Genomic DNA, 24,544 nt, shown 5'->3' with positions numbered 1-24,544 from the left:
TACAATATCTAAGATTATGCTGTCTGCAGAGACAGGCAGCCATTTTGTGTTCAGAGTAGACCTTTACAGAGGAGGTGCAAAAACCTTGCTCTCTCTCTCTTGGAAACTTTATTTTTGTTCTTTCTTGGTTTTGCTCTTCTCCTAACTGCAAATAAAGCTCATTATGATTGAAAATGCAGTATGGAGAGATAGAACAATGCTGGAATTTCAGTCTATGAATCCAGGGAGGCAAGGAGGTATTCTCAATGTGATGCTTAGTTCATCAAGCTAACTGCTCAGGCAAAAGTGCCCTCAGGATCTTTCCATTCAGCATTTCAACATCTATTCCACAGAGTAATTTTTATTCATCAACCACAATAGGACTCTAGAGGGAGATAAAAGAAAACATAAGGGATCTTACGTCTCCATCTGCTCAGAAAACTCCCACTGGCATGAATGGGATCTGCAGGGTGTGGATACAGGCTGCCATATAGCCCTTATGTATGGACTTAATTAATCCTTGGTATAAATTAATTGACATCAATGAAGTTACACCAAGGATGAATTTGATCCTATCACTTTTCTTGTTTCATTTAATTTATAATGCCATTTAATGTATTAATATGCTGAACACTCCCCACAGCTGCAGTAAAGGACAGAAAGTGCCTCTTTCTTTGTATCTCCCCAAACTCCATTATTGGGTATTGGAAAGATGAAGTTTCGATATTTCACCATTTCTTTAAGGCAGAGGTAAAGATAAAAAGATTACTGTGTGTGGTCTGGCAAGTAACTACTTGAGGAACTCCTCTGTTTGACACTGGTTTCAGCTTGGCTTCAAGAATTTGATTTACTATCTTATTCCACCAGAGGCTTTTAAGCACATTTTGAAAAGTCCTAATATGTCAATATTGTCTTCACCTCTGTTCCTTCCTGAACACTGGACATTTCAAAGCTAATGAAAACTATTAATGGTTTATGTGAATGGATGTCCCTCCATTCGCCTATTTATGGAACTTCGGTACCATTTCAGTCTCCATTTTGAATTTGTGGGAATTTCATTTATTAAAAGAAGATGACTGTCCTGTCAGTGAACAGAAGAAGGTATGTGTGTGGGAGGGGGTAGGAGAAAGAGGAAATTGGGAGAAAAAGAATGGGGTTTAAAGGAACAGGAAAAGAGAAATGAGAATGGATGGGTGCAAAGGCGAGAAAGATACATCTGAGAGTGCTGCTGACAATAGTAACTGTGCCATCTGGCTCTTTTCTTCTTATGGGATGCTTTGTTCCCACAGCAAGAGGCCATTCAGTATGAGTACAGGTGGCAGAATCTGGCCCACAGAGAATAAATCCTGAAGCAAGAAGGTGCCATTTTTACATAGATATTTTCTGAATATGACTAAGTTGCACCAAATCCTGAGAGATGCTGAACATTTTATTGCTCAGCAGGTGCTCAGCCTCTCTCAGAATATTGGAATATGTTTAAGAAGTACCTAATCCTATCCTATACTTTGATATCTCTCAGCCTTATTGAAAACCTCAGTTGCTTCTGAATAATTATCTAGCACAAACTCACAATGTTAGATCCTAGCTTCTTCCAAAATTATTTCTATTAAAAATGATGGAAATATTTCCCACACGTTTCTTTTTTCTATTTTGAGATTTCATTCATCCAGTTGGAATAGCAACATATTTCAAAGTACTTTAACTATATAATATTTTTAAAAGAGATATTACTGTAGTCAGCACGTGTCCTCAGCTTATATTATTATTTATTATCTTTTATTATTTATTAACATTTGTATTACAGAATTGCTTAGAGGTTTCAACCAAAATCAGGGGCATACTGTATGTATGCTTAGTAAGAGATGGTCCCTGAACCAAAGTGTTGGTAGGCTAGGTAGACATTATGGACAAATGATGGGAGAATGGAAGTATTACTATTCCCATTTTATTGATGGGATAATGAGACCTGGAGAGATTAATCTACTTGCGCAGCATCACACAGGAAATCTGTGCCAGAGCCAGGAATTTAACCCAGACTTCCTGAGTACTAGTTTATTGCCTCAACCACAAGACCACTCTTTTTTCCTATATAATATGCTTCCTAGCTTCATGTAACATATTGTACATTATGATTTTACCACCATTGATATGGACTATCACATAGGAACAGTTATTTGTCTTGGTTGGTTATCAGAAGATACAGCTTTCATGTAACATCCTCTGTCCCTGGATGCGGTACATCCAAATGCCAATGTGAACAGCTCTGTCTCTACAGCTCAACCTTGTACCTAGCACATTCTGGCAAATACTGCTGATTTAGTGAAGTGAATAAAGTAACAGGGAAATCATTAGCACAGCCTCCATCAATAATCTGTCTCAACTCGCGGTGTAAAAAAAAGATATTACAGAAATAGAATCTTTAAGACAGTGCTCAGACTACTTGGTAACACACACGTTTAATTGCTATTGAGGGTGTGAGACTGTGAGACTTCATTTGTGTGCTGTCATTTCATTTTCATGAAGACATTGCAGCCAACACAGTGTCTAACAGAACCAATTTTTTCTTCATTAAATGGAATTTTGCCAGAACAAGGAGGCTAAAGTGGAGCCCTAAATTAGATATAGTATAAAAACTAACAGCATAAATCTGGTGTTCATGAAAATGCATAATTATGACTATAATTAAGAAGTTGCTAGTAGTTTTTGGTGATGTCCACCTGATTTGATTTTTGTACTTTCTTGCATATGTAATCACTTTTCTTGCAAAATATCTGTATGGATTGAGAGGTGTACAGAAGGCACAAAATGCTGCCCAACAGTAGTTGTACCAGAAGCATGTGCTGGTGAACATGTAGGATTTTGGGGGACGTCTACAAGAGTAGGTGTTTTGCCTGTTCTCAGGCGCTTAATGTCCTACTAATAAAAGGGTGTGTGCTGTTCTTTACAGTAAAATAGAGAACAAGCATGGCGTGCAAAGGATATCCACTCCCACTTCATTCCCCATCTGTGCTTGGTTCACTGCACAGAAAAACACAGGAGGTTAGCTCTTATGATTGCTCATGCTGAGTCTAGAAGCTCAGTATGGACAGCATTCAGAAGTTTGGCATGTCTGAGCTTTTCTGGTCCACACAATTTGGCAGGACATTTTATGAGAGCAAAATTGAGTGGAGTTGAGGGGGAGGAGTCATCTGTCTCTAGGACCACCAGAACCAACCCCAGCTACCCAGTGCTACACAGATAGGAGGACTTACTCCTTCAGATAAAACTTCTATTGAAATCAAATGGAATTTTGGCAGTACAAGGAGGCTAAAGTGGAACCCTAAATCAGATACTACTGGTACATCTAAGGAAATAGGTGCACTTGCATAAGATGACTGACGGCCTTGCCTCCTGTTTATGCTCCAAAACAAATGTCTTAGAATGTTATCCTGTAATTGATTCATGTTTAAAACTCCCATTGGCTGCAATAGGAATTTGAGGTGCAAAACAATAGTAAGATCAGCCATTGCTCCTGATAAACTTGTCTCAGGGACCTGAACCTTTCCCTATTTGTGGAAAAACAACCATTAATTTTTCTTGGTTCAAAAGCCCCCTTAAAAACAGAAATAGTCTTTAATTCCCCCGAGAAAGGGTTGTAGATTCCCACATAAGCATATATCAAAATTGCTGACATGCAGCAGATGAGTATCAATCATTATTATTTAATGTATTATTTTGTACAGCAATTAAAGTGTTTTCAGGACCAAGAAACAAATGCAGGCCCTGCCTCAATGACCTTCCAGTCTAGGGGCTTGATCCTGCAAAGAAAATGGTGTGGCCATCCCCCTGGGTCTGGGTGGAGCCTCACTGTAGTCATTGTCTCCATGCAGGATGCAGACATCTGCCCATGTGGTTCTCTTGGCTAATGAGGGCCTAGGTTTAGACATATAACATGGTGAGTGATAATGCACAACAGAAGGTTAAGGGAAAGGAAGACAAGGGGTAGAATGGAAAGACGGTGTGGTTGCGTAGCTTTGTAATGTAGGTGTCTTGGCTTTTTTATTTGGGTAAAGGCTTTAGATGTGATTTTATTTTTAATTACACATTTTAATAAAAGCTGTGGTTTATCATTATGTATTGGTGCAGAACTGAGGTGAGGGGGAAGAGGAGAGGGAGGATGGAAGGAAAAGAGGACAGCTGCAGATGCCATTGTTAGATAGATTTGGCAGTGGGAAAACAGTAAACTGAATAAAGCTGGAATACAGATGGTTAGTGGCAATGCACCAGCTAAAGAGTTTGAAACCGTTACAGATGAGATAAGAGCTGCTGCTGTCAGAGTGGGGAGAACCAGGAGGCTGCCATCCCTGAAAACCCCCTGCTGCTTCTCCACGTGGCCTGAGGGTGGTGTGAGCTGCTGTGGTCTCATGACCTGGCATGGTTTCTACTGGTCCAGTGGAGGCAAGAGAGGAGCAGGGTCTGTATTCATCTCTGCCAGTGCTGCTAGTGGTGTTGCATGTCTTCAGAGATCATATAAACCATGTGTTCTACATGCCTATGGACCATAGGTGTGAGCACAACTGTTGCAGTGTAGTATGGAGCAGAGATCGTCTCTCGGATAGGCAAATCCCCATCCATTAGTGAAAAATCTAATCAGGTACCAAGAAAGAGCTCAGACTGCTGTAGAGTGTTTCTCTCTACTGAAGCAGGTCAAGTGTGTTGTAAGGTTATTTGAAATAGCCTCTAGCAGAACATTCTGCTCTCTGAGATGGAATTGGATTGATATATAGGAGAATAAAGCACTCATAGCCTGCCCTGTTGTCAGGGGTGGGTCCAGGCACCAGTGCAGCAAGCGCGTGCCTGGGGTGGCAAGCTGCCGGGGGGGCCCTGCTGGTCGTTGTTAGGGCAGCAGGCAGGCGGCTTTCGACGGCACACCTGCGGGAGGTCCGCCGGACCACCCTCAGGCATGCCGCTGAACCTGCATGACCAGCGGACTGCCCGCAGGCACGCCACCGAAAGCCACCTGCCTGCCGTGCTTGGGGCGGCAAAAAACATAGAGCCATCCCTGCCTATTGTATATGTTTGTTACCTAGGTTACTTAAACACTGAGCTTTATTAGTGTAGTATATGAGTTTCATGGATTATGTCTGCACCACACAGCACTCACTTAAACACCCTCAGACCTATCCTAGCATGCACTGAGTAATACCAGGGATGGATTGTCTGAGGGACTGTCTCCTCTTTATCCATTTCAAAGTTCCCATCAGGAAACTGGAGAGGCAACTCCCATTGTTTCTTTCAGCCATTTGTTTTTTTGCTTTATCTTCACATTAAAGAGTCTGCAAATAGTTTCTAAGATAGTGGGCACAGTTTTGTTTTGTTTTGTTTTTATAATGCAAAAATCAAAGACTGAAGCAAATGACAATAATACATTTAGATACCTGGTCTCTGTGTAGTGGATCTGGAAGTGTGTAACAAAAGCAGCTGCACTTCAGATTATTTTGCAGGTGTAATTTCTCACAATTTCTTAAGGAAGAGATTTGGTGATTTGTTTAGAGGTGGATATATTGTTTAAGGTGGATACAGTAGCTTGCCCAGAATGTCCTTATTAAAGTAGCCATGGCCCTTTTATTATTGTGGATTAGTTAATAAGGCTATAATGTATTTCCGTGTGCTGGGGCTATAGAGGTTCAAGAAGAACTAGTCAAGATCTTTACCAAGATAGACTGTCCTTTTCCATATCTTCCCCTGCCTGTCTTTAGGAGTAGGTGTCAATTGAGATAATTCATCTTGGTTCTGTAGGCTTTCTCTTGTAATATTTTCCTTAAGAACACAGATTGTTTCTGGACTCCAGTTTAATGCTGTTTAAATGCAAGGTCAATGGTGAATAAAGTTAATACAATCTATATGTTGAAGGATGAGGCGCCTAACTTTGCACATATAGTAGAGCAGTAATACTCAGGCTCGCGAATCACAAGTGGCTCTTTAATGTGTCTCCTGCGGCTCTTTGCAGCGCATGATATTAAAACACTCTGATTTAATTATTAACCAATCTAAGTTATTAACCAATGAGGATGTTTTTACTATGTTATTAACCAATTGTAGTTGACATAATAATACTTACACACACACACACATATGTATTACACACAGAGAGTAAGTATTTCCTGTCATACTTTGTAAATATGAATATATAATAAATGAAACAATCAATTCACACTACTGTGACTCTTTTGGGTGATGTTGATCACTAATTTGGCTCCTGAACCACGGAGGTCTGAATACCACTGTAGTAGAGTCTTGGCTGGGATAATATTGCAGGGCCAATATTTTCAAATGATATAGAATATCAGGGTTGGAAGGGAGCTGAGGAGGTCATCTAGTCCAACCCCTGGCTCAATGCAGGACCAATTCCCAACTAAATCATCCCAGCCAGGACTTTGTCAAGCCTGACCTTAAAAAGCTCTAAGGAAGGAGATTCCACCACCTCCCTAGGTAACCCATTCCAGTGCTTCACCACCCTCCTAGTGAAAAAGTTTTTCCTAATATCCAACCTAAACCTCCTCCACTGCAACTTGAGACCATTGCTCCTTGTTCTGTCATCTGGTACCACTGAGAACAGTCTAGATCCATCCTCTTTGGAACCCCCTTTCAGGTAGTTGAAGGCTGCTATCAAATCCCCCCTCATTCTTCTCTTCTGCAGACTAAACAATCCCAGTTCCCTCAGCTTCTCCTCATAAGTCATGTGCTCCAGCCCTCTAATCATTTCTGTTGCCCTCTGCTGGACTCTTTCCAATTTTTCCACATCCTTCTTGTAGTGTGGGGCCCAAAACTGGACACAGTACTCCAGATGAGGCCTCACCAATGTCAAATAGAGGGGAATGATCACGTCCCTCGATCTGCTGGCAATGCCCCTACTTATACAGCCCAAAATGCCCTTAGCCTTCTTGGCAACAAGGGCACACTGTTGACTTATATCCAGCTTCTCATCCACTGTAACCCTTAGGTACTTTTCTGCAGAACTACTTCCTAGCCACTCGGTCTCTAGTCTGTAACAGTGAATGGGATTCTTCCGTCCTAAGTGCAGGACTCTGCACTTATCCTTGTTGAACCTCATCAGGTTTGGCCCAATCCTCTAATTTGTCTAGGTCCCTCTGTATCCTATCCCTACCCTCCAGCATATCTACCACTCCTCCCAGTTTAGTGTCATCTGGAAACTTGCCGAGGGTGCAGTCTATGCCATCCTCCAGATCATTAATGAAGATATTGAACAAAACCAGCCTCAGGACTGACCCTTGGGGCACTCCGCTTGAAACCGGCTGCCAACTAGACATGGAGCCATTGATCACTACCCGTTGAGCCCGACGATCTAGCCAGCTTTCTGTCCAGATAAACTGGCATAGCATCATTGACTTCAAGGGAACTACCGCACCTTTACACCACCTGAAGATTTGGACTTAAGAATCTATATATTTATATTTGAATGCTATATCAAGAACAAATACAAATGAAAAGTTTCTTCAGAGAAAGCATGCATTTATTCATAAGTCATTCTAAACATTCAAAAACAGGCCAAACATTACATGGGAAAAGACTCACCAAGAATCAAATTACATAAAACTTCTGAAGGAAGCCAGTAACAGTCCAATATCCCAGTATACTGTGTGCAATTTTAATTATAGATGTACATTGAACTGATGGCATTAAAGATATTTCTACCATAACCTCCGAATCCCATCCCTGGTCAATGCACTGCATAATTGTTCCATTAAATACATACTGTCTATTAGCTTTATTGACCTCAGACTTAATATTTTACATTTGTCTTCATTACACTGCTTTTTCCATTTCCACACCAACTAATCTAAGAGATCGAAATCCTTCAGAATCTGGCAGTAATGTGCCTTAATAGCTGCTGTACTTTCAAATTATCATTGCTAAATTTGACACATTGCATTAGATAGTCTCATTAAAATAGTTAAACATATTTATCAAAGAAGACAGGCTCCCAAAGTGACCTCAGCCATAGTGGTTAATAAAACCAACACCTTTCCAGCTGGGTAAGTTATTTGCTGCTGCCTACAAGTTATTTTCCTGACTGTTCTAGTCCATATGCATTTATATCATTATTACAATGGGGTTTTTCACTGGAGTTGACACCCAAGCTGTTTGACATGAAACTGGTGGAAAACTTTCTATACCCTCTAAGGCTTAGATACGTTCTTCCACTCAGAGCATAATTCATGTTTCTGATCTAAATACTAGTGTGGGGTGAAGACATGGAATGCCTGCATGCGAGTCAGCGAGGAACAAATGCAGGCCCAACTTCAGGTCTGTGGATTAGAGGAGGATATACAGGGAGTGAGCAAAACAGAGCCCAGTTCTGCAGGGAGTCCCAGGCTGGCAATGTGCAGAGGACTGGTGAAGCATGAGCAGGCTGGGTGAATAGCAGCATGTGCAACTCTGGATTCTCTGGCTCTGTCTGGACTGCCCACCAAAGGGGTAGTTTAGGGACAAGCAAGGCCACTCTTGGGTACCTGGTATGGTTGTGTGTCTCCTCTGGTCCTTGAAATTCATCTGTGGACTAATACTGGCTTGTTAAAATATTTGTGTTTGTTTTCTGTCAATAAATGACTATTTTTGCAACATCCTAGACTTTGAATTTATTTAGCCAAAGACAGAACTCTCCATTTTTTTCTACAGGTGTATGTGAGTTCCAACCTTGACCCTATCAGCTATAATTTTGCTGTGGAAAGCATCTGCCATGGAAAGAGAGGTAGCTTTTGAGATGCAATAGCTACCATTTAAAAAAGTCAGATACTACACGATAAAAAAAAACAAACCAACAGGAAAATTCATGAAATTGTCCATAATTTCCATGGAATAAGGCACTACTCAGCATGAGTAAAGGTGGCAGAATATAGGTGTAAATAAACTGATAGTGGTCTGTTTCACTACAGATTGTTTTGTGAGGGTTCTGTGAATAGGAAAATAAATAGCATGTAATAAGCCCCTTACTGGTTACCCCTGAGTTTATGTGTGTTTCTTAAAATTAATATTCTCTGGTTGTAAACTGTTTGACTATTCTGTGGTTTGTGCCTCAAACTCATGTACCCTAGTAGAGAATTGGTAAGGGTGTATGTAATCAATTAAAAAAAAAAGACCTTTGAATTTGTTAAGAAGTGACTTCCTTTCACCTTCAAAATAAGTATTTGGAAATAATCATTTCAATATAAGACTTTTATTAAAAATACTATTGCATCTATAATTTTATAATAGATAATAACAGTATATTTGTAATTCTTTATATATAACCAGCTTCCTGGAGCTAGATTAATTTCATAATCTGCCCTGATCAAAGGGGCAGTGTGTAGATATCCCTTCCCAGGTGCAGATCAGAGAACATATTCTGACTCAAAGTCACAGTTCTTCCCTCTGCTCCTCCTTTGGTCTGTGGCAGAGGATAAACTTTCTTCAGTCTTTTTTGGGGTGTGGCTTCCTGTGCACCCAGCCAGCTAGGATGGCCAGTTCAGAAATAAAGCTCCACCCTATTCCCACCCTCTCCAGGCCCATTTGCTCATCAGGTATATTGGACAAGCAGCCTCTGCTCTCCCTTCCTGTGGCTGGAGTTACAAATCTAAAGCTATAATCCTCACCAGACTGATCAAGGTCACCAAAAGCTAATCCTTAATTAACTGAACTTCCCTCTCCCTACTCCTCCTTTTCTGCTTCCCATTTCAATAGTTGAGTGGTAGGTGACATACAAATGGAGACAGTTCTAAGGCTGAAAGAGTGATCACACTGATTATTTCGGGGTTCTTGATGACAAAGGGAAAATGTCAATATAGTAGTTTTATTTATTTATTCTTTATGAATTAAACAGGAAAGTGTTTCTCTTTCACTATGTTTCACTGCACAAAGCTAAACTGAAGACAGAGATAATCTAGCCAGGGGTATAGATAAGTGGGAGAGTAGAATACACAGCATGATGGTTTTGAAACACCAGGAATTTTAAATCCTAAAGCATTAGACTTTTGTAACAACTAAATGCAATAAATTTCCATCATAGGCATCAAAGCCTTTGAAACCATTTGCTAAATTTGGATGCTGCTGCACAATGTTGTGATTGCAGTCTAGGCAAATTAATGCTTTCATTTATTTAAATTACAGTCCATTATATCTCCAACATTCCTTATTGGTCCTTGCAGTATAAATGTGACTGGATTTATATGTGCATAATATGTTCTATATTCTACATTCTCTAGCATTAGCATTTCTAGATCTCTGCTTTTGGATAACCCCCACTTTTAGTTTAATACATATCAACAAAGCACTTTGAGGAAATAACCCTCAGTATTCTTATGCAAATACTTTTAAGTAGAACGCCCGCTCCATTGTTTTTTGAAATCTTTGAAATTAATGGCACAATATGTCTCCATGCATCTGTAACTTGGGGATCCTGAAAATAGAATCATAAAAGTGTAGGACTGGAAGGGACCTCAATAAGTCATCTAGGACTAGGAAATAACTAGACCATTCTGACAAGTGTTTGTCTAATTTGTTCTTAAAAACCTCCGGTGCTGGAGATTCCACAACCTTCCTAGGCAATTTGTTCCAATGCTTAACTACCCTAACCCTTAGGAGGTTTTTCCTAATGTCCTACCTGAACCTCCCTTGCTGCAGTTTAAGCCCATTGCTTCTTGTCCTATCCTCAGAGGTTAACGAGAGAATTTTTTCACCTTCCTCCTTGTAACAACTTTTATGTACTTGAAAACTGTTATGTCATGCCCCCCACCCCAAGTCTTCTCTTCTCCAGATTAAGCAAACCTCATTTTTTCAAACTTTCTTCATAGGTCATGTTTTTTAGACCTTGAAGCTCTCTAGAATTTGAAGTGTTTCAAACTAAGAAATGCTTTATGCAGATGTCAATTTGAAACTGGAGTTCACTGTTGTAACTGGAACAATAGACCTATAATTTGTTGTCAGTAATTTCAACAGCAGTTTATTGTAAATATGAGTTCTCAGCAATAATTATATGCAGTAAAGTGGTAGAGAATAAATATACTAAGTGATATAAAAAAAGATTAATACAGTTCGCAAACATTCTGAAAGACAGTTGCCAAATATGTTGCATAACTAACCTTGACCCTAGTGACTTGTATACAGATACTTTGGCAAGGAGCTTTTATTTCCCGGTCTCTGTGTATTTTGAACAGTGGATTTTAAAACCTTCTCTTTCTTTGTTTTGATTCACTGTGGGTCCTTTGTTCTATTAACAATGAAGATTTCTACTCCACCCAGGGTTAATCTTTTTGATTGGAGATTTATTAGAGCAGTTAGGGACAGATTAACTCATCACTGGGCCCTAGGAAAACATACATTTCTGGGCCCCTCTACTGGCAAGTTAAACTCGATGATCCCGCAGTATGGATGCATTAATATTAATCCTGGCTTGGCCAGCACAGCTGCACTAGTGATCTATTAACCCAAGCACATCTGGCTCTTGCTGCACAGATGTTTCTTAGTTAACCATTTCCTATCTAGATCAATCAGGACTGGCTCCTGCTGCATGGACACTGCCCTATTAAGCACCTGGTGTCTGTTGTATGTAAGACATAGGAGGTAAATGTCCTGCTCTACTTAGCACTGGTGAGGCCTCAGCTGGAGTACTGTGTCCAATTCTGGGTACCACACTTTAGGAAAGATGTGGACAAATTGGAGATGCCAGAGGAGAGCAACAAAAATGAAAAAAGCCAGATGAATTTGGCTCTGGCTGCTACACTGCCAAGCGGATGATGTAGCAGCAGCTCCTCCTCCAGCAGCAGGAGCTTCAGTCTTTGAGGAAGCAGGACAAGGATAAGGAAGAAGAGGAGGACCCTGAGAAGCTGATAGAACAGGACTGGCTCCTGAAGCAGCTTTGCATCATACTGCACCATTTCTGGGCTCAGGAAACCAGCAGGGATTAGTGGGCTGCAGACCTGGGATGGCCAGCAGTGGCAAATTTCAAGATGGGAAAGGCAACCTTTGTGGAGATATGTGCTGAACTATCCCAGAGCTGCAGCAGCAACAATGTACCAACATATGGTGCCCCAAGCCCCCTGTACCTGAAATGTTTAGATGTCAAAAATCTTGGCAACTGCATAACACAATATGATGCAACATTGATTTCAGTGCTTGAGCTTTTCTCTTATAATTATCACTGACTGAGAGCTAGCCAGCTACCAGATCAGACTCCAGCTGTCCCAACTATCCAGCAAGGAGTCTCAGAGGTATCCCAATAAAGCAGAATGTAAAGCTTATAAAATACATGCACGAAATTGGTTCCTGGTGTGACTTCTTGATTTAAAAAGACGTAATTCTTATCACACCTCTGTCACTTAGCACTGGCAATACTTCCAAGCACAGAGGTATTTTGAAGTCACAAAAATGGTGAATATTTGACTACCTCAAGCACTTCCTAGCACTGACAATTGGTGTTCTTATTTTATACATTACTCCAAGTCCTAGGCTCAGAGCAATACTCTAAAGTGATTTCACATCACTAAAAACTGCTTCTGAGCTACTTTGATCAAAAATTTGTCAGAACAGCATTTGCTGCGGATACCCACATGTAGGAAAGACTTCAAAGCACAGGTATTCAGCATAGCTAAGGCTGAGTCTATACTTAAACTGCTACAGTGGCACAGCTGCAGCGCTCACTACAGGGGCGGGAATGGCTCTCCCTTCTCCCATTGCTGTAGTTAATCCACCTCCCTGAGAGGTGTTGGCTAGGTCAATGGAAGAATTCTTCTGTCAACCTAGCACTGTCTACACCAGGGATTAGGTCAGCATAGCGACATTTCTCAGGGGAGTGGATTTTTCATATCCCTGAGAGATGTAGTAATGACAATATAACTTTCTAGCAAAGACCAGCCCTAACAGTATTCACATAAGTAGGTGAGTGTGGGTGCCAGAGATTTTGATTCTGACCTGTCCTGAATTTTAATTTCCTTACAGCCCTAGATCCACATACGGCTCCGGTTTCCATCAAGAACTGACGGAGAGGGTAATATGGCTACTAATGCATAACATAAAAGAAAACATTCAGAGTAATATTAAAATTACCCACTACAGTTGAAAAGGCATCTTGTTCTTCTAATTATAATGTGCAATCTGCTATAATATGCAATGTTAAGAGACTGCTAAAATCTGTGACTGCAATAAAGTACTCTAAATTACAAAATAATTACCACAAATTATGTTTGTTTATGATGCTTAATAATATTAGCAATGCCTCACCTAGGCTTCCAAAGACCACAGAACTACTGAACATTTATAGGAGAGGGCTGTTAGAGCATAGCTTCTAAATTGTGGGGTTATGAGTTAGCAATAACTTCAGTCATTTTAGAGTTGTAAAAAAATATGTACTTCTGATATTTAAAATATGTCAGGGATCTAACAGACAAAGTGCTGCAGTATTACCTGTATAATGTTGTTGACATAAGATTGGAATAAACTCATATTAGGCAAACTGTGGTATTTGAGCATATGAACAACATTTCAGGCTTCATCTTTTCTCCTACCTTTCCTGGATTTGTTTACTAAATTGTTTCCACAGTCTGATCATGTTTAATTACAATTCATGGTGACATCTCATGGTTTGTGACATTCTACTACCTGATAACTTAAAGTACAGTGTTTTAAGCAAGCAGCCAAACACTGAGCATTCTTAACTGTGAAAGAAACAGGGCAAATATGAGTTGTATAGACACAGCTTGAAAACAGCACTTCAGAACTCTGAAAAACGTAGAGCTATAAGTAGGGCAATGCAATTTATTTCCATTTCTAGCTAGCTAGTATACCAGGGCTTAAATAAATTAGTAACAAAGTATGAAACTGCACCAAAAGAAAGCTCTGCATTAAAATAAAAAAACACTTCTGGGAAGGTTTTTAAAGCTCTCCACGGATCATTACAAATGTAAAATCCATAATCAAGCTAGCAATCTACTGAAACTGTTTTTCACCTTGTGCAGTTTTCTAGATATGGAATGTGTACATAAGTATAACTTCTGCCTTAAAGGGAAAAATATACGTGTAATATAGTTTGAATTCTGTTTTTTTTGTTTTGTTTTGTTTGTTTTTATTTATTTATTTATTTTGGCCCTTGGCAATTAATTTAGCCATAACTGGAGTTGTGCTCAGAACAACCACTCAGGATCGTAAAAATACATCTCTTGGTAGTTAAATTCTTTTGAAAAAGGTAGCAGCATATGGGCTTTATGAAGCACCTCTGAAAATGATGCCTTCTTACTTAGATTGCCAATTAGAGAGACAAGGTAGGTGAAGTAATATCTTTTATTGGACCATCTTCTGTTGGTGAGAGAGACAAGCTTTCAAGCCACACAGAGTTCTTTTTCAAGTCTGGGAGAGGTATTACCAGTGTCACAGATAAATCAAGGTTGCTCAGATTGTTTAGCATAAGTAGTTAACTAGTAATAGTTAAATTGATAATTAGCAATTACACAGCCAAATCCTGCTCTCATTTAAATAACCCCATAACTTCAGTGGCGTTAACCTGGTGTAAATGAGACCAAGATTTGGCCCACGGTGTGTAAAAGATTGATTGAAAAGGCATATTTAGAACTGATATTGCTACTGCAGATATTATTGAATATATACAAGAAACTATTCTGAGCCATTTAAGCAGTTTGAATAACTGGGAGGTTTCTACAAGAGATGCTGTGCATACCTCTCTTTTATCCCTATTATGACTAAAGAGACATGATTGTCTGGCAGGTTCCTGTTTATAATGTGTTACATTTTGAAACTTACAGGATACACTGCTGACTGTGCGAAAGTGGTCAGTAATTGCACTTTGAGTGAGAATGAACTTTAGAGAGAAAGCATTGCCTGAGATTTTTTTAGTTCGCTGCCTAGTCTTTTCATTTTCTTGGATAAGCACCCAAGAATACTTTTCAATTAGTAGGTAAGCATTTCATTAGGTTTTTTCAGTTAGCTAAAAGGTAGGACTTGTTTATAGCTTTATATTTGTACCATAATGAGCTCTGTGTGTAAAGGAAATAAGGGCTCAGATCCTTAAATGGTATTTAGGCATTTAAGTCAGTGGGAGTAAGGTGCCTAAATACTTGTGAGGAGCTAGGCCAAGGAAACTACCACATTTTTCTAATATAATCTGGTTGCTTATTTAAGAGCCACCCCCCTACAGATGGGCACAATTTTAAACCCCAGATTTGAACTTGCTTTCAAAGTCCAGGTCAAGATTTGAACATTACGGCTCAGAGCCATCTGTGGTTTGGAAGCAGAATGAGAATAAATAAGATACAAACAGAGCTGTGCAAAAATGGAATGCTGCTGGTGAAAACTGTTAACAGTCATGGATGGTATATGTTGTAGCAAGAATTAGTCCCAAATCTCCTGAATCCCAATACAGTGCCCTAATGACTAGACCATTTTTCCTCAACAGGAATTATGTATTTTAAGGTAAAATATTTAATTTTAAAAGTGTATTATGTTGTGTCCTTGTATTTAATGTTTACTACTCTGATGCAAAATTATAGTAGCCTGTTCAGTTTATACTGGATTTAGTTAATAATTATTATGGGATTACTGTTTCCAGAGTAAATATCAATAGTACTGTAGCATGGACAACTTTAGGCAAGATAATGCCAAACAATCTTTTCAAACTAAAGTAAAGGTGCATTTTTAGAAACACTTATCTCTCATAAAATCCCTTCCACCCTTTTTAATATCCACCTTTTCTGTAATGACACTATTGTAGCTAACATTTAAGGGTCAGTTGACTATACGAATAAGAATTACATTTTCTCAAATGATTATGGAGAGTACCAATGACTGGTAGAGCAAGTGCTGTTTTATGTGTAACCAAACACATTTCTTTTTTTAAACTGTAATTTAAAATGGGATAGAAATACAGCTTTAAAAAACTTCTGTAATGCAATCTAAAAGCAGGCAGAATTTGCCTAGCTTGGGGATTCATTTGCAAACCTGAAACTCGGGTCAGATTTGCTGAGGATTATAAAATATCTGATAAACCTGAGCTGAGTTTTGAACAAGCCTGGGCCATGATTTGAGCAACCCTGGATCAAGTTCAGGTTTCAGAGGAAGAGCACATGAAACTTAGTGATTTTATTTTGCTTTTGACTCCCAAATCAGGAAAAACGTGATGATTTAAGTTGAATGTTGTCTTCTGGTTTTCTTTATTCATACTCAGAGGATGTGAATCCATGAGAACTGACCCCTACCTCACACTTCACAGTAGGGGTAAGACGTTTTGTTCAGGACACCCAGAACTGTAAGTCGCTGTGTTACCCCTCTGCCTCAGCAAGTGAGACCTTTGCTGGAGACTAGACTGCATGTCAGTTCTTTGCGACACCACTCTGTCTGTTTCACCAGCAAACTCCTTGAGACTCTGCCAGTCTAAACCTTGCCTTGCAGGTATAATGCAGGGACCCCAGTTTCTGAGTTCCCCCTGAGAGGTCTCTTTGCAGTGTCCAGTCCCTCGTACTGGACACTCAGAGAAATTAAGTTCACTGCCTCCAAAATGACAGAACACACACCATTCTGTTAGCTGAGCTGAGCACTCACATTTATTCAATATAACAGTACTAAGATGGTTTATAGTAAAACTAAGAATAAGTTTATTAATAAAGAACAGAGAATAAAGTGTTACTAAGCAAGGGGAAAGAGACAAGTATTGTTACAAACAAAACACACTTTCTAGTGACTAAAACTTAATTTTAGCAAATTACAATTTTTGTTTTAGGTAATTTCTCACTTATAGTCAGTTGCCAGAGAATTCAAGCCACATGGCTGAAGGAACCACCTTTCACCGATTCCAAGAGCTCTGGTCCTTTTTGTTCCTTAAGTGATGGATAACTCAAATGGCTTTTTGCTCCCCTTACATTTCCCAAAGTCCATTGTCTCTGCCTCAACAACCAGGAAGACTTCCCGAGGTGCAGACTATGTTCCCCAGCATGCTCACTAAGGGCTTGGCTACACTTACAAGTTGCAGCGCTGGTGGAGGCTTTCCAGCGCTGCAATTACACCCCGTCCACACTTGCAGGGCACAACCAGCGCTGCAACTCCCTGGTTGCAGCGCTGGCTGAAAACCCATCCCGGCAGGGGTATAAGGAGTGCAGCGCTGGTGGATCCAGCGCTGCTCAGCAGGTGTGGACACTCACCAGCGCTTTACCTGTCCTCCAGGGAATAAGGAGCTATCCCAGAATTCCTGTTCAGCCACTCTGCTCATCAGTTTGCACTCTACTGCTCTTGCCTCAGGTGACCAGCCCTTTAAATGCCCCGGGAATTTTAAAAATCTCCTTCCTGTTTGCTGCAGCCAGGTGTGGAGTGCAATCAGTTAATCTTTCCAGGTGACCATGCCTCCACGTGGCAAACGAGCCCCAGCATGGAGCAATGGCGAGCTGTTGGACCTCATCAGTGCTTGGGGGGAGGAATCAGTGCAGGCACAGCTGCGCTCCGGCCGTAGGAATTACGATATCTTTGAGCAGATATCAAGGTCCTTGCTGGATAGGGGCCATGATCGGGACGCACTGCAATGCAGGGTGAAAGTTAAGGAGCTGCGGAGTGCCTATTACAAAGCCCGCGAGTGTAATCGCCGATCCGGATCTGCCCCCACGACCTGCCGTTTTTACAGGGAGATGGACGAGATACTTGGGGGTGACCCCACTGCCAATCCCAGGATAACGATGGACACTTCTGAGCAGGCTGGGGGACAGGAGGAGGAGGCGGAGGCGGCGGCGGCGGAGGAGGAGGCGGGGGGGGGAGGAAACCACGAGTGAAGCTACTGGGATGGGGGAAGACACCCCAGAGTGGGCATGCAGCCAGGATCTCTTCTCAAGCCAGGAGGAAAGTACCCAATCGCAGCAGCCAGCAGTTGCAGAACGACAAGCAGAGGAGCGGGTTAACGGTAAGCGGCTTTTATTTTCTGGGTGGAAATGTTTCTGGAGAGGAAGGGGGGTTATGGCTGCATGCATGCCAGCCTCTAGATGTGGAATAGCCCGTTGATGTGGTCTATCACGTCGCGGTAATCTGCTTCAGTTATCTCAGCAAAAGTTTCAGCCAGAGCGTGGGCAATATGCCTGCGCAGGTTTATAGGGAGAGCCACTGTGTTTCTTGTCCCAGTCACGCTGACGCGTCCGCGCCACTGTTCCGCGACTGGGGGGGGGATCATTTCTGAACACAGGGAAGCCGCATAGGGTCCCGGGCGGAATCCACATTGCTGTAAAGAGCCTCCCGCTGTCCCCTAGTGACTCGCAGCAGGGAGATATCTTGCAGGATTAACTCCTGTGAAAAATGTTGGGAGACTCTTTAGTGAAGAGATAGGTAGATAGTGAAGATCACCCCTGCAGCTGCATCTTCACTCAACCCTCTATCACTCCAGATTACCCAAGCAACCAGCCCCCTCTATCAATCAAGCCCCACTTCTCCTTCTATAAGCACCCTCACTCACCATTTCGTGGCTTCTGTCGTGTTATGCGTGTGGGGAAAGAATGTTAAAGTGCAAACTCCCTCAGTGTAACAATTCATGTCTGGAGATAGTGGATACAATGCTGCCCCTGTTAAATGTTTCATTTCTACAGTGACCTTGACTCCTGGAGTGGGCAGATGTTCCACAGCACAGAGGCTACAAAATTTGAGAAGAAATCCCCAAAAGAGCAAAGAGGAGATGCTGAAGACTGTTCTTCAGCACTCTGCTGCAGAGAGAAAGGAACTGAAGGAGTGGCGAGAGAAGGAAAGCATGATCCGCCAGAGACATTGGCATAGAAACGCTGTGGCAAAGAAGAAAAGCACAAACCAGCTGCTAGAGATCCTGTCGAGCCAAGCGGACTGTCTCAAGGCAATCTTAGCCATGCAGGCAGAGCAGTCCCGTGCTGCCCCACAGCCCCCCCCATCCCAAAGCTTTTTTCCTTGTGCCCCAATGTCAGCTCAAACCGCCTTTCCCCAGCATTCAGTTTCTTACCACCACCAGCTGCCTCCAACACCTGTTCTTTCACCAACCAGCCCTGATACCTACCACCCTTACCCTCTGCACTCAACCCCCACAACCATGCAGTATATGCACCCTGAAGTGCAGGAATCGTTAAACAGCACTCCAGACAGGACATATGCAAACTTGTGACTGTACAGTTCACCAACCCACACCCCTTCCCTCTTGTGTTCATGAAATGTTGTGTGTCTGTCTGTCTGTCAAGGAATTTTTTTTCTTTACAATAAAACAATTCTTGGCTTTGAAAACAGTCTTTATTATAGCAGATAGTGAAAGATACCTTAGCCCAGTAAAGAAAGAGGCACTGCAAATCATTTTAGGGATAATAGAATAACAGTGTAAACAGTGCAATTCACTCCCATGCAAGTCAGCAAACATTACTGTTGGCTTTCAGCCTCAAATTCTTCCCTCAAGGCATCCCTAATCCTTGAAGCCCTGTGCTGGGCCTCTCTATTAGCCCTGCTCTCTGGCTGTGCATATTCAGCCTCCAGGACTTGAACCTCGGTGGTCCATGCCTCACTGAATGTTTCACCCTTCCCTTCACAAATATTATGGAGGGTACAGCAAGCGGATATAACCGCGGGGATGCTGCTTTCCCCCAAGTCTAGCTTCCCATACAAGCAACGCCAGCGTGCCTTTAAATGGCCAAAAGCACACTCCACAGTCATTCGGCACCGGCTCAGCCTGTAGTTGAACCGGTCCTTGCTCCTGTCAAGCTTCCCTGTATAGGGTTTCATGAACCAAGGCAGTAACGGGTAAGCGGGGTCTCCAAGGATCACAATGGGCATTTCGACGTCCCCTACTGTGATCTTCCTGTCTGGGAAAAAAGTCCCTGCCTGCATCTTCCTGAACAGGCCACTGTTCCGAAAGATGCGTGCATCATGCACCTTTCCAGGCCAGCCTGTGTAAATGTCAATGAAACGCCCGCGGTGATCCACAAGCGCCTGGAGAACCATAGAGAAATACCCCTTTCGATTAACGTACTCTGATGCCAGGTGGGGGGGGGGGCAGAATAGGAATATGCGTCCCATCTATTGCCCCTCCACAGTTAGGGAAACCCATTTGTGCAAAGCCATCCACCATGTCCTGCACGCTCCCCAGAGTCACGGTCTTTCTTAGCAGGATGCGATTAATTGCCTTGCAAACTTGCATCAAAACAATTCCAACGGTCGACTTTCCCACTCCAAACTGGTTCCCGACCGACCGGTAGCTGTCTGGATTTGCCAGCTTCCAGATTGCAATAGCCACCTGCTTTTCCACCGTCAGGGCAGCTCTCAATCTTGTGTCCTTGCGCCGCAGAGTGGGGGCGAGCTCAGCACACAGTCCCATGAAAGTGGCTTTTCTCATACGAAAGTTCTGCAGCCACTGCTCGTCATCCCAGACTTCCATGACGATGTGATCCCACCACTCAGTGCTTGTTTCCCGAGCCCAAAAGCGGCGTTCAACGGTGCTGAGCATTTCTGTGAATGCCACAAGCACTTTGGTGTCACACGTGGCAGGAGAATCGATATCGATATCATCGTCAGACTCCTCGCTGTCACTTTGGAGCTGAAGGAATAGCTCGACTGCCAAACGTGTTGTGCTGGCGACACTCATCAGCACAGTCCTCAGCAGCTCGGGCTCCATTTCCCACAGAGTAAAACAGAAAGACACTCACAATGGCGCCAAACGTTGCCGGAAAGACAGAATGCTGGGATGTGAAGCGATGCACCACGGGGCGTTGGAACAGGAAGCGGAATGACCCACACACTTCCTTCCCCTTCCCACAATACTCAGCGCCAAAACGGCGCCAAAACGGGACGAGGTGTTCTGTGGGATAGCTGCCCACAATGCACCTCTCAATACAGCGCTGGAAAGTGCTGCAAGTGTGGCCACACTGCAGCGCTGGTAGCTGTCAGTGTGGCCACACTCCAGTGCTGGCCCCTACACAGCTGCATGACCAGCGCTGTAACTCCCAGCGCTGCAACTTGTAAGTGTAGCCATACCCTAAACTCTCTCCTCTACTGCTTGTAGCTTGATGGCTTTGTTTACCTTACATGTAAGTGTACTTTCATTGTTCTTTGTCTGTAAGAAAACGAGTCACATGGGTAAATACACATTCCTTTGTCTAGGGCAGGCTAGATGTATGCACTGCCTCCCAAACACATTTTAAGAATATATTCCAGCACACACACAACTCTTTATACACAAACTGTATGTGCTTCATGCAATGATTTTTGGGAAAGCATCTCACCAGTTTACATATGATATCTTACAAGACATCTTTTAGATACATATTATAACAACAGTGTTGGGGGTAGTGAGTGTGTCATGCCAGATATGAGTTACAGCATGGTGAGCAGGCAGCCAGTGGGTATTGAGGGGTTCTTAGGGTCATGATGGGTGACCATTTAATACCATTTAAGGATCTGAGCCCTTATAGATTTTAAGGACCATTATGATAATCTAATTTGACCTCCTGCATAATACAAGCTATAAAATATCAGCTGGTAATTTCTGAATCAAGACCGGTATTTTATGAAAATCCATGTAAAATGAAATAATGCTTACCACGGTTACCCCTTATAACAAAGATTTTGGTGCTCATGTATCAGTGACCTGGGTCAGATTCTCATTTCACTCATACCAGTTTTGCAGCAGGGTAACTCCATTGATGTCAGTGGAGCTAAATTACTTCTGATTTAGGGCCTGATCAATGGAAAGACTCACATTGATGACAGTGAATTTTGGATCAGGCCTTTTATATCATGTGTGATCAGTCTCAAGCAAGTTGTGTGTTGTACTTTACATTTACCCAGAGCTGAAAATCAGTTATATGGCAGTCTGTCAAGAGTATTTTTTCTCCTGAAACAAAATTAAAAAATACAGTAGGCAAGAAAATGACACATATTTCATGGCGCTAAAAGCATTTCAACATTTCACTGCCATCTTAATATTTTCAACTAGTCTGCCTTTTACACACTGATTTTACATTTTTTTGACAATGTGAACATCAGAACGCTATTCCTAATGTTGCAGACACTTTTTACCAGGCACTGTGCATGCTTCCCATAATTCAGTGGGACTGCATAAAGGTAGCACTGTTTCCCCAGGCTTGCAATCAGAGTCACCCAAGCAGACCCTTGAAGCTGTGCAAAGCCCCTGTCATGACTGCACAGTGTTAGAGGGTCAGTTCCATAATCTGATTGCACTTACTTTGCACTGTATTTAAATTTGTATATATTTCTTCTGCTGAGTGTATTACATTTGAAACACTAAGCGCAAATCAGCTGAAAGAACTATTTGAACTGACTTACCCTGCATCTGTTAAGATAGTACACCTTGTGCTACACAAGACAATGAACCAGTGTTTATTTTGATTAGAAGTAAGTGTTTTGCAGCTTTCCACCTCTTTATCATCCACTAACATTGTATATGAGGCAAAGAAAAGTCTCAATATTTATTTTCAAAAGAGAAGAGCATTATCAGTCACAACATTTTATCTATTTGTGAAGCTGAATGCACAGTTGCTGTGGAGCATTATACTGATTGAATGCTGTTACCGAGGGAATTTAGGATGCAGATTCCAGACGTTTTCTGGGTGAGAATAATGATTTTGACCTATGCTTGAGCTGTTTAATAAATATATTTTAGAGAGTATAGGTGCTATACCCATTTCACATGGAGTGTTGAATTACTTGATTTAGAAGATATGTAAATTCTGGCATACACAAAAAACTATTGTAACCCAGGTTAATGGGTTTGATGAAAAAGGGAGCCAAGCTTGTTGTGGGTAGATGAAAGATGGGCAAGACAGCAGTGTGTTCACCTCCACCAAGGGTATGGAGCCTTCTGATTGTGATAGAAGGCTTGGTGATAGAAGGCTAAGCCAATTGGAGTGGGAATGAGAGGAGGGCAGCTTTGCCTGAGGGAGTGTACACAATCCCCTGACTGTCTCTCCCCACGTGTAGGAGTGCGAGTGATCCCCTAACTGTCTCTCCCTGTCTGAGGGGTTGTCTGTTTTGCCCTAAAAGAGGCCTGCAGAGCTACTCTGGAAGAGAGCAACTGGCTTGGAAACACTGAGGAGGTACCCTATTGTGGGGGCTTTTTCCACTGTGAGTAATGCCTATTGCTGCTGCAGAGCGGTTTGCCCTCTGGGGGAATCAGCATCTTCATCAACTTGCCATACTCAAGCACTTTCAGGCCTGCAAAGACTCACCAAGGTAGGTGGGTTCTTCCACATTACAGAGAGCACTAAAGCAGAATAAACTGGAGTCATGAAGCCAGGGAAATCTACCCAGGTGTGGCTTTGCTTGGGGATTGTGTGGTGTTACTGATGTACCTACTCCAAACCAATCTTCTCTTTCCCTTTATAGGCTTCCTCTATATTTCCCCTTGTAAATAAAGTGTACATTGATTGTTGGTTCATCCATTATGGAAGTGTCAGAAGACTATATGTAAGAGGTATCAGGCTAGTCATAGAGATAAGTACCGGGTCGGGGATAGTCAAAGCCATATAGGGAGGTAAGGTAGGGTTCATTATTATTGGAATCAGTCAGATGGAGGCACCACCAGTTAGCAGCTAAAACTCCAGGCCATTGAAACCCACTGCAGCCAAAGCAGAGGGACACCATGTAAGAGCTCCTGTTGATGATTAACTGCCCTCAGGGGTACAGCAACTCATAAAAATCCCCTTACTTTCTTTGAGGCAATGCTGAGATTATGAAGGGGGGGGAACCTCCGTATTAACCCCTCTGTTCATCAGCATAGATAGAGGACAGGTCCTAGACTGATGTGAAGGGGATGAATTAGACTCACAACAGGCTGTAGTCATGGGAGGCTTTGGCAAGAGTACCTCCAAAGCACAGATTGTACAGGCTGTGGCTAAAATAAAGGCCACGGGAAAGGTCACCTATTGGGAGAAAGAATGGAGATGATATGTGTTGTGTATTTGGTTGTCATGGCTTTTGTTGCTATGGCAACTGAGTTAGATTATTATGGGTTAGCTCAACTGGCTGAGTGAGCTCTCTGTATATCTGTAAATAAAATGGAGGTTTTGGTTAGCTGCCTGCTCTCTGGCCTCAAGTCATTGCTTCCTACACCGGCTGCCCCAAGGATTTAACAATATGCTTTATGTTCTGGGTCTAAGAGATCTTATTTGTAGATGATACCCAGTGAAATCCCTAGTAGGGTTGGGCATATGGGGGTTAGAAATGACCAGTATCCATACCTGGGGTATATGCTAGTGAAATTAAAATTCCCAAAGGATGTAGTTGGAACTGAGAAAGAGGTAGACACTCTTGCTTTGATCTGTCCATCCACTGGATATCTAAACTAGGTGCCTTGTAGGATCAAATGCAGCCATGTCTGAGCCTTGGCTCAGCTATGCAAAGAGTTTGCCAGATCTAAGTACATGCAAAGCCTGACGATTCATACACTTTGTTTGGAAGCATATCAAACTAAAGAAGGAGAGTGAGACCTGTGTGCACTAAGAGGACCAGTGGGAACAGTCAAACTAAGATATGGACCTCCAGTTACTATTCCTGCTATGTCAACCCATTTAGTGGATAGAATTGCTCAAGT

General features: G+C 42.1%; 1 long non-coding RNA gene across 2 annotated transcripts; it reads right to left on the bottom strand.

Annotated features, from left to right (window-relative positions):
- Positions 1 to 20,968: 20,968 nt before the first annotated feature.
- LOC120402964 lies at positions 20,969 to 23,883 on the bottom strand. Of its 2 annotated transcripts, XR_005597390.1 has the most exons (4): positions 23,780 to 23,883; positions 21,777 to 21,826; positions 21,533 to 21,670; positions 20,973 to 21,046 (listed from the first exon to the last, which is right to left on the bottom strand). It is a non-coding gene; the product is annotated as an uncharacterized LOC120402964 (long non-coding RNA). The 2 variants fall into 2 exon arrangements; XR_005597389.1 differs by lacking the exon at positions 21,533 to 21,670 and having other exon boundaries at positions 20,969 to 21,046; positions 23,660 to 23,875.
- Positions 23,884 to 24,544: the final 661 nt, after the last annotated feature.

This window comes from Mauremys reevesii, linkage group 4 (genome assembly GCF_016161935.1).
Source record: "Mauremys reevesii isolate NIE-2019 linkage group 4, ASM1616193v1, whole genome shotgun sequence".
Lineage (NCBI taxonomy): Eukaryota > Metazoa > Chordata > Testudines > Geoemydidae > Mauremys > Mauremys reevesii.
This window is presented reverse-complemented; position numbering and strand designations above follow the sequence as displayed.